General features: G+C 36.6%; 1 long non-coding RNA gene across 1 annotated transcript; it reads left to right on the top strand.

Moving 5' to 3' along the window:
* Positions 1-4,965: 4,965 nt before the first annotated feature.
* LOC129146877 (uncharacterized) lies at positions 4,966-6,985 on the top strand. Its single transcript, XR_008554190.1, has 3 exons — positions 4,966-5,019; positions 5,723-5,810; positions 6,803-6,985. It is a non-coding gene; the product is annotated as an uncharacterized LOC129146877 (long non-coding RNA).
* The last annotated feature ends 7,970 nt before the right edge of the window (positions 6,986-14,955 follow it).

Raw genomic sequence — 14,955 nt, forward strand, 5'->3', positions numbered from 1 at the left:
AGAATGATAATAATGCCTTTATCATGGTGCCTTTGTAAGGTTTTAACATAATGAACTGAGTCAAGGGTCCAGCACAGTGCTTGGCAAAGAGAGGATACTCAACAAATTGTAGTGACTCCTAACTTCCTATTACCTGCTTTGGTTCATTTTCTTCAACTTCTTCCTTTTTCAACATTCCTTTCTCTTAATTTCTTTCTTTCCAATATTTTTCTCTTTTCCTATTTTTCTCTGAAATGAATGAGCTATGCGTGGATAAGTAGAACAGTAAGAGAGTAAGGGAGAGAACTTCAACCCACCCTTCTCATAACACCCATAGAAGGACCCCCTCTAAACTCTGTCCTAGGCAGAGGGGATGGGGAGATTTTTGTCAACTAGTGTGTCCCCTGGCTGTAGGTCTGAGGTGGTACTTCATTGATACCTCTCATTGTATCCCATTTCTGTGATACATTCTGGATACAGTGTCCGGGTTCTTATACTATTGAAGCAACCCTATTAATCTCTGTTTATAGTCTTCTGACTTCAGAATAGCTATGTGAGTTTAGGTGCCTTCCTCAGCATGTCCACCTTACTCAAACAAATGAGCCCATTGGGGAAACTTCAGTGGGTTTTCCATGTGGATCTTTAGTGTATCTTCACATGACCAGCCACCAAGATATACAGCAAGAGATGGGTTGCCGGTATTTCTTTCTCCATGTCTAGTTAATCATAACAGTACACTGACCCAGATTGAGTAGTGTCTCACGTGGATAAATGGAAATTCCCAGATGTATAGAAAAATGAAAATCCATTGTAGGTTTTTAACCAGGTCAGTCTATCCCAAGGTGTCTTTAAAACTTGTGTTCTTTTTCTCTCACAGTGAGTGATGATTAGGAACATGTGTTTGGAAATCCAAGGGCTATTTCCCACAGTTTTGAATTAAGAAAATTAGAAAACTGTGAGTACTGTGGATTCTTCTGTTGGGATGGTCACAACCCCACCCAGCAATTTTTGAAATCCAGTGTGAAGATATTTGATTCTGCTTCTCATGTTCAACATTATAGCTGAGTCAGTTAATAATGTTTATTTTCATACCATGCATTATCTGTTCCACATGTTTTATAGTGTTTTCTCTCTAGGTAAATTTCATTTTATCTAAACTTATTAGCCAATTGTATAATGGTATAATTAGTCTCCAATATATTGATGTATTGATTTTTCAGTTTAAGTTCTTTTATTTATTTTTTATTTATATGTAGGACTAAATTTCTCAAAGACTCGCTCTTCTCTTATCCAGTTATTTGTACTTGGAATTTAACACATAGTAAAAGAATGGATGTTGGACATCTCCATATGCAGTGTAAATATATATTTATTTAAATAATTTATTATTTATTCAAATAATATATATATTATATTATCTATATTAATATATTTTATATATAATTTATAAAATATGTTTAATATATATAATACATATGGTCTTTATACTTTGTATTTTCTCCTTAGTGGTAAGACATTTAATCTTAAAGATAACTCCATGAAGTGGTACTATTATTGCCCACATTTAACAGATGACAAGTTGAAGCACAAAGAGATTAAGTTACCTAATATCACATAAGTTATTAAGTAGTAGAACCTGGATAGAAGCTTGTTTTTATTTATTTCAATTCTGTTTTTATTCATTTTCATTATTCAGACCCTAACTTTCAGTATAATTTAACTTATTCCTATGAAAAGGTATCCTTCGTATGTGAGGCTATTGTGCCTCCAGGGTCACAGAGAGCAAGGCTTTCAAGCTGTGCTGATCCATTTCACATGATGCTCTAGTGACCAGAAGTAAGTACATGCAGGACATCCAGCTGGATCAAGGGTTCAGGAAGAGAACCAGGCCAGCTGGCCCAAGGGGCTCACAATCCAAGTCTCTCAAGCATTGTGGGTTCACCACTGAGCACAAGCCACACAACCATGTGTGTCCTTGCTGATAGCAAACAAAGTTTTATGAGGTTCCCACTGTGTTTCAGTGTCTAATCCCAGTTATTTTTCTGCTAAACTTTATTTCATCTGTGCTGTGTAAATCAGCTGTAAACCCCAATAATTCCTGCTCTCACTCATCCTTGTCTAGAGAAAACTCCCTTGGTTCCATTTGCTACCCCACGTGCTCTGGTAGAGTGGGCACTTCTGGGCATTTTGTCTATGCAAGACCAGGTTGTGGTGCTTGAAGAGGAGGGAGCTTCCTCTACTGCTCAGGAAAACAATTTTTCCAGTTCTTTAAAACCAACTCCTGCCCTATTTTCAGTGCAACTGATACGAAAGAAAGCCATATAATTATGTAGTTAAAATGCTAGAATCACATGGAGACCCATGTGATCCTTATTATTTAATCTAGCCTCTGTTTTTAACTGATTGGATGTTTAAGTGTGTCAGCCCTCCCCCATCTTACCCCCACAAAAAGAAAAGATTGTAGTCTATTTTAAAGGGCTCTTGTGTTAACATGTGGTATATGGCAAATCACTGTACCTTTTCCTCAGTGTTAGTATAAACTTACATGGCTTTAAAAAAAAATGAAGTCTTAATAATTAACACACACACACAAGTGCATGCACATGCATGCGCTTGGTGACCAATGTGGCTAGAATGGAGGGTATGGAAGAAACCTAGAAAATAAAGCCAAAGAGAAGCTCTTGGGAGTTTCTTCCTTTGTCATGTAGCACAACAGATATCATTTAAGTTTGCTGGGCTGAACCTTAGTCTCCTCTTTATCCAACTTTGACTCATTTATCAGATCTCAATATAAACATAAATTCCTAAGGAAAACCTCTGGTCCATGTAGATTAATACCCAGGTCATACATTCATCATATTATTATCCAAACCATAACACTTAACATGAAAAAAATCAAAATTATGAATTTTGAGATTATTTACTTAATGCAATGACCAGCACACATGAGGTCCAAAAGGCCAGGCCTGTGCTTCCCATGCTCATCACTGAATTCCAATGTCTGGCCCAGTGGTGGCCTTTATTAGGTTTTAAAAAAGTACATGTCCAAACAACACAGTACAGTAGATGGAAGAGAAATAAAGTATGGCCACTTCCTGTGTCTTCAGCTGATTTTTCACTCAAGGATATTAGTAATTGGCTTCTCTCCTCCTCTGTCTCAGGAAAACACTTATCCCCAAGCAAACACATAAGTAAAACCACTGCTTAATTCTTCTTAGTGTCCCTCCCTGTGTGAGTGTCTCCTTCTCAGGCTTAGAATCTCAGCTCCTCAGACAAAGGGTGCCTCTGTGGTGGTCACCATCCCACGATAAAGAGAAGCCCCATGTGTTGTGACCCTTTCATAAGACTGGAGATTATGGACACCATGAAAGAAGTAGCCATTATAAATCAACTTGTTGACTCAACAAACCTAGATATGCCTTTATGACTCTCTGACCAAACTCTGCCTACTGCAAGCTTAATAACAGTATCTGCAATGCTTGATAACAACAGTGACCAAAAATCCTTTGTAGTTTAGCCATCACGTTGTATATTCCTATGATAAAAGAGATACACTATTGGTATTATTTTTCAGCACACCTGGAAAACCAAGTTTCTTGTGTTATTTTCAACCTCCTATTTGAGAATAATTGGAGGAAATGTCTTGTTAAAATCTAGCAAAGATATATGTGTTGTATATAGAAATTCCATTTTGCAATGGTTACTTAAAACATTGGAATAAGATGCTTTAGCACTTAATTGATAAAATAACAATCTGACAAATCTACAAATACAGTCAACTATGGAATATTGTTTGTTTTCTTATTCAGAAACTCAGTTTGTGTTTAAATGTATACTTATTCGGAAGGTTTTTTTAATCTTAATTTGGCTTTTTTTCTGGAAGGTTTGTAAGAGTATTCTGGCCAAGAGTGAAGGTTTTGACCTTGACATTTTGAAGCTTGGAAAGATTCCAGGGGATTAGGAGATTATTTAAAATTCACAAGGCTTTATGAAATTTCTTTTATATGCCTCTATATTTCTAAAGCCTCACCTTCAGAGAGAGCAAATTATAAGATAAAGAAACTCACCTCAGAGATGATAAATTATTGCCAACTTAGTATTTTCTTCATATTAACTTTTCCACAAAGACTTGAGAGTCAGGCATGCAGGTATGGATTTGGGTATGAAGGTGGGAGAAAACCAGTGTCACCTCCTAGTTGCAGGAGAAACAACCACAAAAATCCAACCACATTAACACTCATGTTTGTTTGTTTCTTAGAAAAATATATTAGTTCTTATCCCCAAGGACTCTAGAATTTGTGTGTGCTATCTTTACACTAGTGTAATTATAATCTATCGCTTCAGAAAAACTGTAAAACAAATCTCATTTCCCTTGAACAGCATAGAGGTAAGAAATGGGAAGACCCATTTTCAGAATAACAGAAAGGACACAGAAGTCTGTCCAGTCAAGTCCCATCAAAGCATAGGCACTCCACATGTTCGGAGCACATATTTTCTGCATGCTCCAAATAAGTGTATTTGAGGCATGTTATGAGGGGAGTGGGCAAGAGGGGAAAGAGGAGAATTCCATGCAGGTCACCAGCTTTCCTGGATTGTTTATGATTTGACAGATTTTTCCCAGTTGGGTCTTTTCCATTTCTGGATCTTACATACTTGAAAATATACATATCAAAAGCACCACAAATTCCCTGTGGCAAACCTTGCAGCAAAAAGTTTCCTTAAATTGAAGCTTTTCACCTCTGACACCAGAAACCATTAAATGCCTCACAGCTGCCTGCGTGTAATGGGGTCTTCATCTGCGCTGGCTCCATGAGCGATAACAAATTATCACCCCCACACTCAGCTTTCCCGACAAAACAGGAATTCAGCTTTTCCATTCCTTCTCATAAAGAGCCTGTAAAGTTGCCCGGTCACACAACAAAGAGATGTTTAAAAGCCAAGAAAACGATACTAAAATTGTGTTTCTGTTTTTTTCTTTTGTCTACACTTTTCCGAGCCTCTGATGTCCATCACCCCGAGCTATTTTCTGAACGAGTTCAAGTAAGAATGCTTTGTCCTTCCTTTGAACATTTTTTATCAAAAAGGGGACATTTTCCAAAAAGGGATTAATAAATATTCCCCTAGGTATATGATAGGCACCTTTGAAAAGTAAAGCACATACTGGGCTTTTACATATGAATTTGCTCCATATTTTAGAATCCTTCTTGAAGTAAATTGTTCAAGATTGTTTACCTGCATTTCCACACCAGCTGCTCAACAGTCTGCCCAATAGTGTTTAAGGTACAGAGTAGGGCAGGATTTCCAGCTTAGGAAACTTACAACTAAGACTATTCTGATGAAAAACTGCATTTGCAGGTGATGATAGAGAAAGCATTGGGTTTGGCATCAAATAGAAGTTGATTTGAACAGAACCAGTTCTTTGATTCTAGCTCTATGTTCTAGGAATAGTACATTCAATCTCTTTGAGCCTTGGTTTATTTACTACACAAGGAGCTAAACATTTTACCCATATCAGAGTTGCCGTAAAGATTGGATATAAAATTCGAAATTTATGCAGAATAGTGCCTCTGCCAAGTGGGAGCTCATCAAAATAGCAGAAATATTAATAATTATAATATCCTATATCAATACTATTGGAGTGACTATGTGGTTTTTGTGCATTAAAAAAATGTTTGTATGTGAATCTGTGAGAAGCACAGTTCACAAACATTTCAACCATCTCCTGATCTCCCATGTCCTTAAGGTACAGGAGAATATCTGTCCACCGTCAGAGTTGGACTGGCCCCACTTTCCTGTGATACACACTACAGCTGGCAAATGGTGAAGAACTTGTGAGTACCAGAAATCAGCCTCAGTCCTTGCTGGCTTGCAAGTTCAGAGGAAGGTCTACCGGTCTCTGTGTAGTCTTAACCTAGGTCTCCAAGAGCTCAGATCCTAAAGCACGTTTCTTAATCATGTCATTTCTCAAGTGAGACCCCTTTATTACCTTCTAGATGTGCCTGATCTTACATGCCCAGGAAATTAACAAGTACCTGAATTTCTCATCGCCTATTCCTCCATTGTGCACAAGGCATCTATAAAAATTGCAACCAGCCATTATGCTGGGTATCCAACAAATTGGGAATGTGTTCTGAACTGAAATAGCAACTCTGGATAAATGGCAGTATTTAAGTGGCTTGTGGGGTTAACTCAAGCTGACTGTCACTTTAAACCTTACTGAGAATGAAGTGAGATGTAAATCAACAAGTCAGTCAGTTGATCAATTCATACCAGCATCCAGAGTTGAGATTAAATACACAGCAACATCACCTTATGCAGAAACACATTCTCAATATGTAACAGTTCCTACTCATTGCATTGTGATTGGGTCACTATCTTGTCCCAGTACTTAGTAACGGATTCCAACTTGCTCCCATTCCACAACCTGTGGTTCCTATGCTACCTGTCCTGGTGATCGTCTAAGGCTTCAGCTAAACCACAACTTGTTTAGCTAGGGCTAAGATATCCATCCTTATTTTCAGACTTTTCCAGGGGTGGATTTCATATTCTCTTCTTTCAATCACTATGAATGTACTGATAATCCAGAGCCACATGATAGTATTTATTATATTGTCTACAGTCTCTGTGTTTTATGTATTACATTAGAATTTTTAGCATCAGAACTTCCTGAAGTAATATATAATCTTTGGATATTATTTTGTTCTTAGTTTCAACTCTGCTGTATGGAGATCAATAATTAGAGTGGGTTTATTACCCCAATGCATGCATCTAGTGAGCAGGGCCTTTCTTGACCTCAGTTCACAAAGCCTTCTATTGCATACAGTTTTTGCATCTCTTCAGTGGGCTTGAACAAGTTATATACACCAGCTGTAAATAAAGATTATAATCACATCATCATCACAAGGACCACCAGGACTTCCCATACTCAGTGAATTAAATCTTCATCACCAATACTTTCATAACATAATTTGAATAAATGTCTCATTTATTCTTTGTCTTATCATCATTTGTAAGTCATATTTTTAATAGTGTGAGCTCCTGGAGTGTGGGCACTGTGTCTTATCCATTTGTCTGTCATCAGCTCTAACACGCTGTAGGTATTCAATAGATTAAATAAGTGGATGAATAACGTGTCTTTCAGCTCTCAAATTCTTTCATTCTAGAGTCTACCAAATAACTCATTTAATTCTGAAGTCAATAAAATTCCAAGAGTTAGAGCATGGGATTACAAATACTTTGTCTCTTTATTCCTAATGCTTTCTCCATAATGATGAGGTATTGCCCTGTCTCTGTTTTATTGATTTTAACAGCAAAACTAGACAGATGTAGCTGCCATTTGTTGAGCACTTGCTATTAACCATATTCCATGCTGTGAGCATATATAGATCAGTTCTGTTAATCCACCTCCATATCCTACATTATCTCCATTTTATGGAATAGGGAAGAATAATACTTGTTTTCTATTGGGTGAAAGAGCAAAATTTTATTTTACTTTTTTTTTTTTTATTTTTGTATGGAAGAAACTGGGGTGTAGGCCAGAGGTGTGGGGGAGGGAGGTAAGAGGATTCACCAGAGGCAGAATGGGGAGCAGAACAGGCAAATTGACTGAAATACACTGTAAAGGGGAGCTGTGGGAGAGACAGGAGAGTTCTGTTGTGCCATGTGTGGGTCAGCTGCCTGACCACGGATAGAACTCAGGCCCTAGTGGTGATAGCACTGAGACATAACCCCTAGGCCACCAGGGAGGTTCAGAAAAATTCTGTTTTTCTAAGAGTCTTCGTGCATAAACTCAAACTTTTCCCTGACCACACTAAACTTACATTGTTCTCTCTTCCTATGCCAGAAGCAAACCAGAATTGGCAGAAGCAACCAAGATAATGGGTCTGGGTTTCTAGCTTTTTGGCAGAATAGGAGTTCAGATCTTACTGGTATATCGTAGCTAAAGCTATTGCACTTCAATTTCAGTTGACTGTTCAGTGATGGAATGGGTTTTCAGTCCTTTTCTTTGGTCCAGCAGACATCAGGAATCTTTAAGCAGTACTCATATGAATGCTCAGGGAGAAAGAGGATCCATTCATCTGTATCATATGGATCAACTATGGCAATCAATAGGATGATATTTTCAACTTCAGATCATAATCTGCTTCCCCAGCCAAAACACTGGATTTCCCTTGCCTATGCAGCAGTTAATTTTGCCCTTAACGTTGATCTGAGTATACCTTAAAAGAAAGATTCGGAATCTTTAGATAAAAAGTATTATATACCAATAATCTTATATCTCAGACCTAATAACCTTATGTATTTGTTAACCATGGAGAAGTGATGCCATAGAAAAGAAAATTTGTTTAGAATAACTCAAATACATGCTGTACATAAAGATAGTGCATTGACTTTTTCCCTTTGATTTTAATTTTTATTTTGAAACCATATTTACATACTTTTATACATAAAATTTATAAAGATGTAAAAAGAAGTTGAACCTAGGCTGGAAAGATTTTTAGCAACTCTGTACTTTCTCCCAATGGCAAATGCAGACAGGGAACTCCTGTGAAGCTGTGGAATGAAGAGGACTAGTGTTGAGCAGTGGCAAATAACATAATTGTGCAGTTACTTCATTTTTTCTTTTTATTTAAAAAAAATATTTATTTTTGTGCAGAAGAACTGGGGGATAGGCCAGAGGGGCAAGGGTGAGAGGATTCACCAGAGACAGAGTGGGGAACAGAACAGGTGGATCCACTGAAAAACACAGCTGAGGGGAGCAGCAGGCAAGACAGGAGAGGTCTGCTGTGCCATGTGTTAGCTCCCTGGCTGGGAATTGAACCAGGCTGTGGCAGTGGTATCACTGAGACTTATCCCCTAGTAGGCCACTAGGGAAGTCCTACTTCATTTTTTTTTTTAAGATTTATTTATTTATGCATATAAGAGCTGGGGTACAGGCCAGAGGTGTGGAGGGTGAGAGGATTCACCAGAGACAGAGTGGGGAGCAGAACAGGCAGACTGACCAAAATATACTGCTGAGGGGAGCAGCGGGTGAGTCAGGAGACGTCTGCTGCACCATATAGGTTACTCCCTGGCCGGCTGGGGGATCGAACTCATGCTGCAGAGGCTGTGGAAGCTTCATAGGTTGTTTCTTAACCCCTTGCGCCACCAGGGAGGCACTCTACTTCATTTTTTAAAGCACAGAATATCTAGGTGTCTTTGCAATTGGCAAAAGAAACAACTTTGTTCCTTAAAGCAGCTTTTCACACAGCAAACTCCAAGAGCTTCTCTGAAGATCATAACTCATCTCTGCAGTGGGACAAGAGCAAGCTGAAGAGGAAACATCAGGTGAATATATTCAATTTCTCTTTGTAAATAAAATGCCTGGACTTTTTAGTGCTAGAAAACAAACAAACAAACAAAAATCCAAAAAACCATATTCCAAAAGCCTCAGCACCATTTTCAGTCTTGATCATCAAGCTCATCTCATTTGAATATTTTGATCTCATTTGAATGTTTTTCCTCAAAGGATTAGACTTTAGATCTCAGAATTCCCTACCTCTTTACCATTCTCAGTGTTCATAACCCACCTATCAGTTTAAACCAGGGAAGTGTCTCGACTATTAAAGTAATGGTGGAAATGGGAAAATACGCATCCATGTTATAACACTATTAATAATGCTACTCCCAAATATCTCAAGCCACTAGACACCCTTCATGGTTCTCAGCTATTGTCAAAATTCAGACCACATCATTACTCCATGTAGAACAGTGGATGTACAAACCGCAGTGACCAAGATCCACTAAAACACTTCTCACATCCACCAGCACATACCTTATCACCAGCTATCATCCAAACTCCTTGAAGAGCACAAAGTGCTGCTTCATTTCCCCTCCAATTTCTTTTTCTCATTAAAGAAAGGGAAATCACTAACAGTGTGGTTTACTTACATCCAAATGTGATATATATGTCAACTTAATGAACTTAGCCCTGGATAAGGACATTCTTTCTTATGAAAAGAAGTAGACTTTTAAATATTCAAGTAAACACACTGTGGTTGTTTTTCATTTGCAGTAAAAATCTGGCCCAGCATATAAAACCTGTATTAGAGGAATTCATTAAATGTGGTAAATAATTTGGATAAAATTTTTGCCTATTGTTTATAAAATTATATAAGAAATAAATAAGCTCAATGTTGAGTGATTTGTATTCTCTCTGCAATATGGCAATGTTTTAAAACTAGATAATGCTATTTCCTCCACTTTAGTAAACCGCTATCACTTCATGAGTCACTCACTAAGCATTCAACCGCTGGGCTCATAAATACCATACACCATCTGTTGCCCAAATTTATGAAATTCCTGCCAATGTCACGTTAGGGCTAAAAATATTCTACCTGCTTTTTTATTCCCTTGGAACAAAACTAAAAAGTAAATTTATAATAGGGACAAGAATATACTAAGACATATCTGTGATAATTTATTCTCAGCAACTGTGTTAATAACTTATCTCTAGTTAAGTATAATGATTATGCTTCTCTGTAGTCATTAAAAACTTAAATCTTTTTTATCCCCAGTTTCACCAAAATTACGACAGATAATTAGAATTACCAAGATTTTAAACATATGTATGCATATACAAAGATATACTTAATTATATATTTATGTAATTACATTGCTTATATATATGCTTCCAGAAATCTGACAGATTTTATTTTAGTTACTGTCATTTTATTTGATCACAAACTAATTTAATTATTGTGTCAAGAACACATGTTCAAATAATGTTATCATTCACACTGGGAAGCTTTTCTTTTTCCATTTTTGTCTTAGGATATAATTTTCATATAGTAACCTATTTTAATATACATTTCTATAGCCATATCACCACTACCACAGTCAAGATTGGGAAGGCTCTATCATCTCCAAAAATGCCCCTTGTATTTTGTAGTCAAACATTCTCCCCACCCAGCACCCAGCAACTGTTAGTATGTTTTCTGTCCTCACTGATATCTTAGAACATGCAGCCCTTTGAGTTTGATTTTTTCACTTAGAAAAATTAAGAATTTTTCATGTTGTCGCATGAATGAGTAGTCCATTTCTTTTTTACTGGTTAGTAGTATTTCACTATAGAAATGTACCACAAAATGTTTATTTATTTTTTAAAGATTTATTTATTTATTTATACATAAAAGCACTGGATACAGTCAGAAGCGTGGGAGGGTGAGAGAATTCACCAGAGCCAGAGCAGGGAGCAGAGCAGGCAGAGGGACCAAAGTGCATTGCTGGGGGGAGCAGCGGGCGGCAGGAGAGGTCTGCGCGCCATGTGGGACCCTCCTCCGGTGGCCGGGGAGCAGCCGGGGATCAAACCAGCGCTGCAGAGGCTGCGGGCAGCTTCGCAACCCAGCGCTCAACCGCTGCGCCACCGCGGAGGCCCCTGTTTATTCATTCTTAAACTGAGGGACATTTAGGTTGTTTCCAGCTTGGAATTTATTACAAATAAATCTGCTAAAAACATTCGCATTCAAGGTATACAAGTTACATGTATATAATTTTAATTTTAAATTTTTTTAAGGTAACGTTGGTTTACATCATTGCTTATAATTTGGAAGTAAAGTATCACCCCCTTCAGGTGTTGTTACCATGTGCACCCACCACCAAAGCACCATATACCATTGTTCTCTCTCCCTACTTTGTTCTTGCCCCTGTCTCTTCCACTCCTACTCTGGATGCTTTGGTTCTACAGTCAGTTTTCAAGGGTAAGCTCTTAAGTTTCACTTCATCTGATTCTTTGTCTTTTTCCTGTATCCCACATATAAGTGACACCATCCACTCTTGGTCTGAGTTATTTCACTTAGCATAAACCATTCCAGCTTCATTCATGTAGCTGCACATGAGCTTATCTTTTTGATTGCTGAGTAGTATTCCCAATATACCTGATAAGGGGCTGATATCAAAGATCTCATACAACACAAATGATCCAATCAGAAAGTGAACAGAAGAGCTAAATCGACACTTCTTTAAAGAAGACATACAGATGGTGATCATGCATATGAAAAAATACTCATTTTCACTTGTCATCAGGGAAATGCAAATCGAAACCACAGTAATATACCACCTCATTCCTTTGAGAATGGCCTATATGAAAAGACCAGAAACAACAAATGTAGGTGAGGATGTGGAGAAAAATGAACCCTCTTACACTGTCGATGGGAATGTAGACTGATCCAACCTCTATGGAAAACAGTGTGGAAGTTTCTCAAAAGAAAATGGACCTACCATATGACCCAGCCATTCCATTCCTAGGTAGCTACCTGAAAAATGAAAAAACTCTAATCCGAAAGGAAACTTGCACTGCCATGTTCATTCCAGTGCTATTTACTATAGCCAAACTATGCAAACAACCTAGGTACCCCAAAACAGATAAATGGACCAAGAAGATGTGATGTATATATACATAATGGGATAGTACCTGATGATCAAAAAGTGTTTTACTTTTTCTTGAGGTAACACTTAGGAGTTGGAATGCTGAGCTTTATATTAAGTGTATCCATAGATTCATAAGAAATCATCAAAATATTTTCTAAGAATTTTAACTTTTCCTATTTCTACTGCAAAGTATGAGAATTCCAGTTGCCCTAAATTCTCATCAACACTTATTATCAGTGAGAGTCTGTATTTTTAACAAATATGTACATGATTCTATATGCAATTGAATCAAAGTCTTTGATTTTGAATTAAAACAATTTTACTGCAAAGAAAAAAAATTAAAACACACAAAACCAACTTTAACTGCTCCCTAGTTGAGTACTTTTGCCTTGTGCTAGCTTCCTCAGTTTCTGGAATTCAGCTTGATTTGAAGCATCATCTCATGAAAATTTCTGTGTAGTTGAAGTAATTTGTTCGCCTCTTCAACAACACTGCCAAATTTCCCTGTACTTAGAAAAGTGACCCATTTGTCTTATATTTTGGATATGTTAGGTTAAGTTCAGTTGAGGAACACAGAATATGAAAGTAGTATTCTAAAATAGTGTTCACAGGACAGGTTCTGCAGCCTGTAAGGAACCAAGTCATCTCTATTTTGAACTCCCTATGCCCCACTTATCAGCTACCCAAACTGGACTCTTATCCACAATCTTTTTTTTATAACTGCTTTTTAAAAAAATGAGCATTGTGGCTTTAGAAGAGATATTTTCTTTTCAGCAAGCATCTCTTTTATGTCATTTTATTTTATCATATTTTAACCTAAAGCAAAGGTCTCATTTTTACAAAAGTCTGTATTCGCCAAGCTGACATTTACTGGTAAGCAAAATGGGTTAATTTTATATGATGGAAATTATAGTAAAAATATTAAACTTTATTGACGTTTACTAAATGATTAATATATGGCTGACACTATTCTAAGTTCTTTACAAAGACTGTCTTGTTTAATTTCCATAACAATATGCAACAATTATGTCATTACTCTATTTTCCAGAAATGAAAATGAAAACTCAGAAATATTAAATAATGTTCCTAAGGTCATACATTTATAATTATCTAGAGTATTTTGTACTCAGACAATCTGACTTAGAGCTAGTCACCGTAATCTCCACACTTAAGTGTTTTCCTGAAACTGCTCTCCATTATTGAGCACTTACTCTTGAACATATAGTCAGCATTTTTTATTTGAAATTTTCAACTTAAATATAGCTTTCAATTTTTATTTTATAGATGAGGAAACTGAAACTTATAGAAATTAAGCCTTCTCTCTACAGCCTTCTCTCTCTCTCTCTAATTTTCAAACACATCTTGAAAACTCAGTCTTAGAATTTAAAGAATGTTTAAAATTTTAAAACTACAATATTATCAAATGGGACAATGTTGTATTGATTTATTTTATTTTTGAGGTATAATTGACATAAAATTATATTAGTTTTATGTGTATAACATAATGATTCTATATTTGTGTATTTTGAAAAGATCACCATAATAAGTCTAGTTAATATCTGCCACACTGCAAATTCTAATTTTTTTCATCATGAGTAATTTTAAGGTCTGTTCTCTTAGAAACTTTTAAACATGCAAATAATTATTATTAACTATACCTATAATACTGTACATTATATAAACATGACATATTAATTTTATAGTTGGATGTTTCTGCCTTTTACCCATTTGATTCATTTTAACTCTCCCCACCCCCACATCTAGCTACAACCAATCTGCTATCTATATTTGTGAATTTTATATGTGTGCGTGTGTATATTTAAAGATTTATTTATTTATGCATATAAGAACTGGAATGCAGGCCAGAGGGGTTGGGGAGTGAGAGGATTCACCAGAGACAGAGTGGGGAACAGAACAGGCACATTGACTGAAATACATTGCTGAAGGGAGCAGTTGGGCGGGACAGTTTTAGATTCCACAGTACTTTTCTTCTCTGTATGACCTGTTCATTTAGTGTGATATTTTTAAAGATCTATCAGTGTTTTCCATGGATGAATGGAAATCCATCTTTTCAATGAAAGAGCCAAAAATATACAGTAGGGAATTAACAGATTTCATTCTCTTCTATGACTAAATAATATTCCATTGTATATATAGCGCATACTGTATTTTCTTTATTCATCCATTGATAGACACGTAGGTCATTTCCATATTTTGACTATTGAAAATAATTCTGCAATGAACATGAAATACATATTCAAGTTCATGTTTTTATTTTCATCTGAGAAATATCAAGAAATGGAATTCCTGGATCATATGATAGTTTTATTTTTAAGTTTTTGAAGAAGCTCCATCACGTTTTCCACAGTGACTGAAACAATTTACATTCTGCTAACAGTACACAGGGTTCCTTTCTCTCCACCTTCTCACCAACACTTGGTATTTTTTGCATTTTTAATAGTAGCCATTCTCACAGAGTGAGGTCATATCTCACTCTAGTTTTGGTTTGTATCTCCCTGCTGGTTGTTAATGTTGAACATCTTTTCATGTGACTATGTATTTTTTTTT

This window comes from Talpa occidentalis, unplaced genomic scaffold (genome assembly GCF_014898055.3).
Source record: "Talpa occidentalis isolate TD23 unplaced genomic scaffold, MPIMG_talOcc4v2.1 talOcc4.5, whole genome shotgun sequence".
NCBI classification, from domain to species: Eukaryota; Metazoa; Chordata; class Mammalia; order Eulipotyphla; family Talpidae; genus Talpa; species Talpa occidentalis.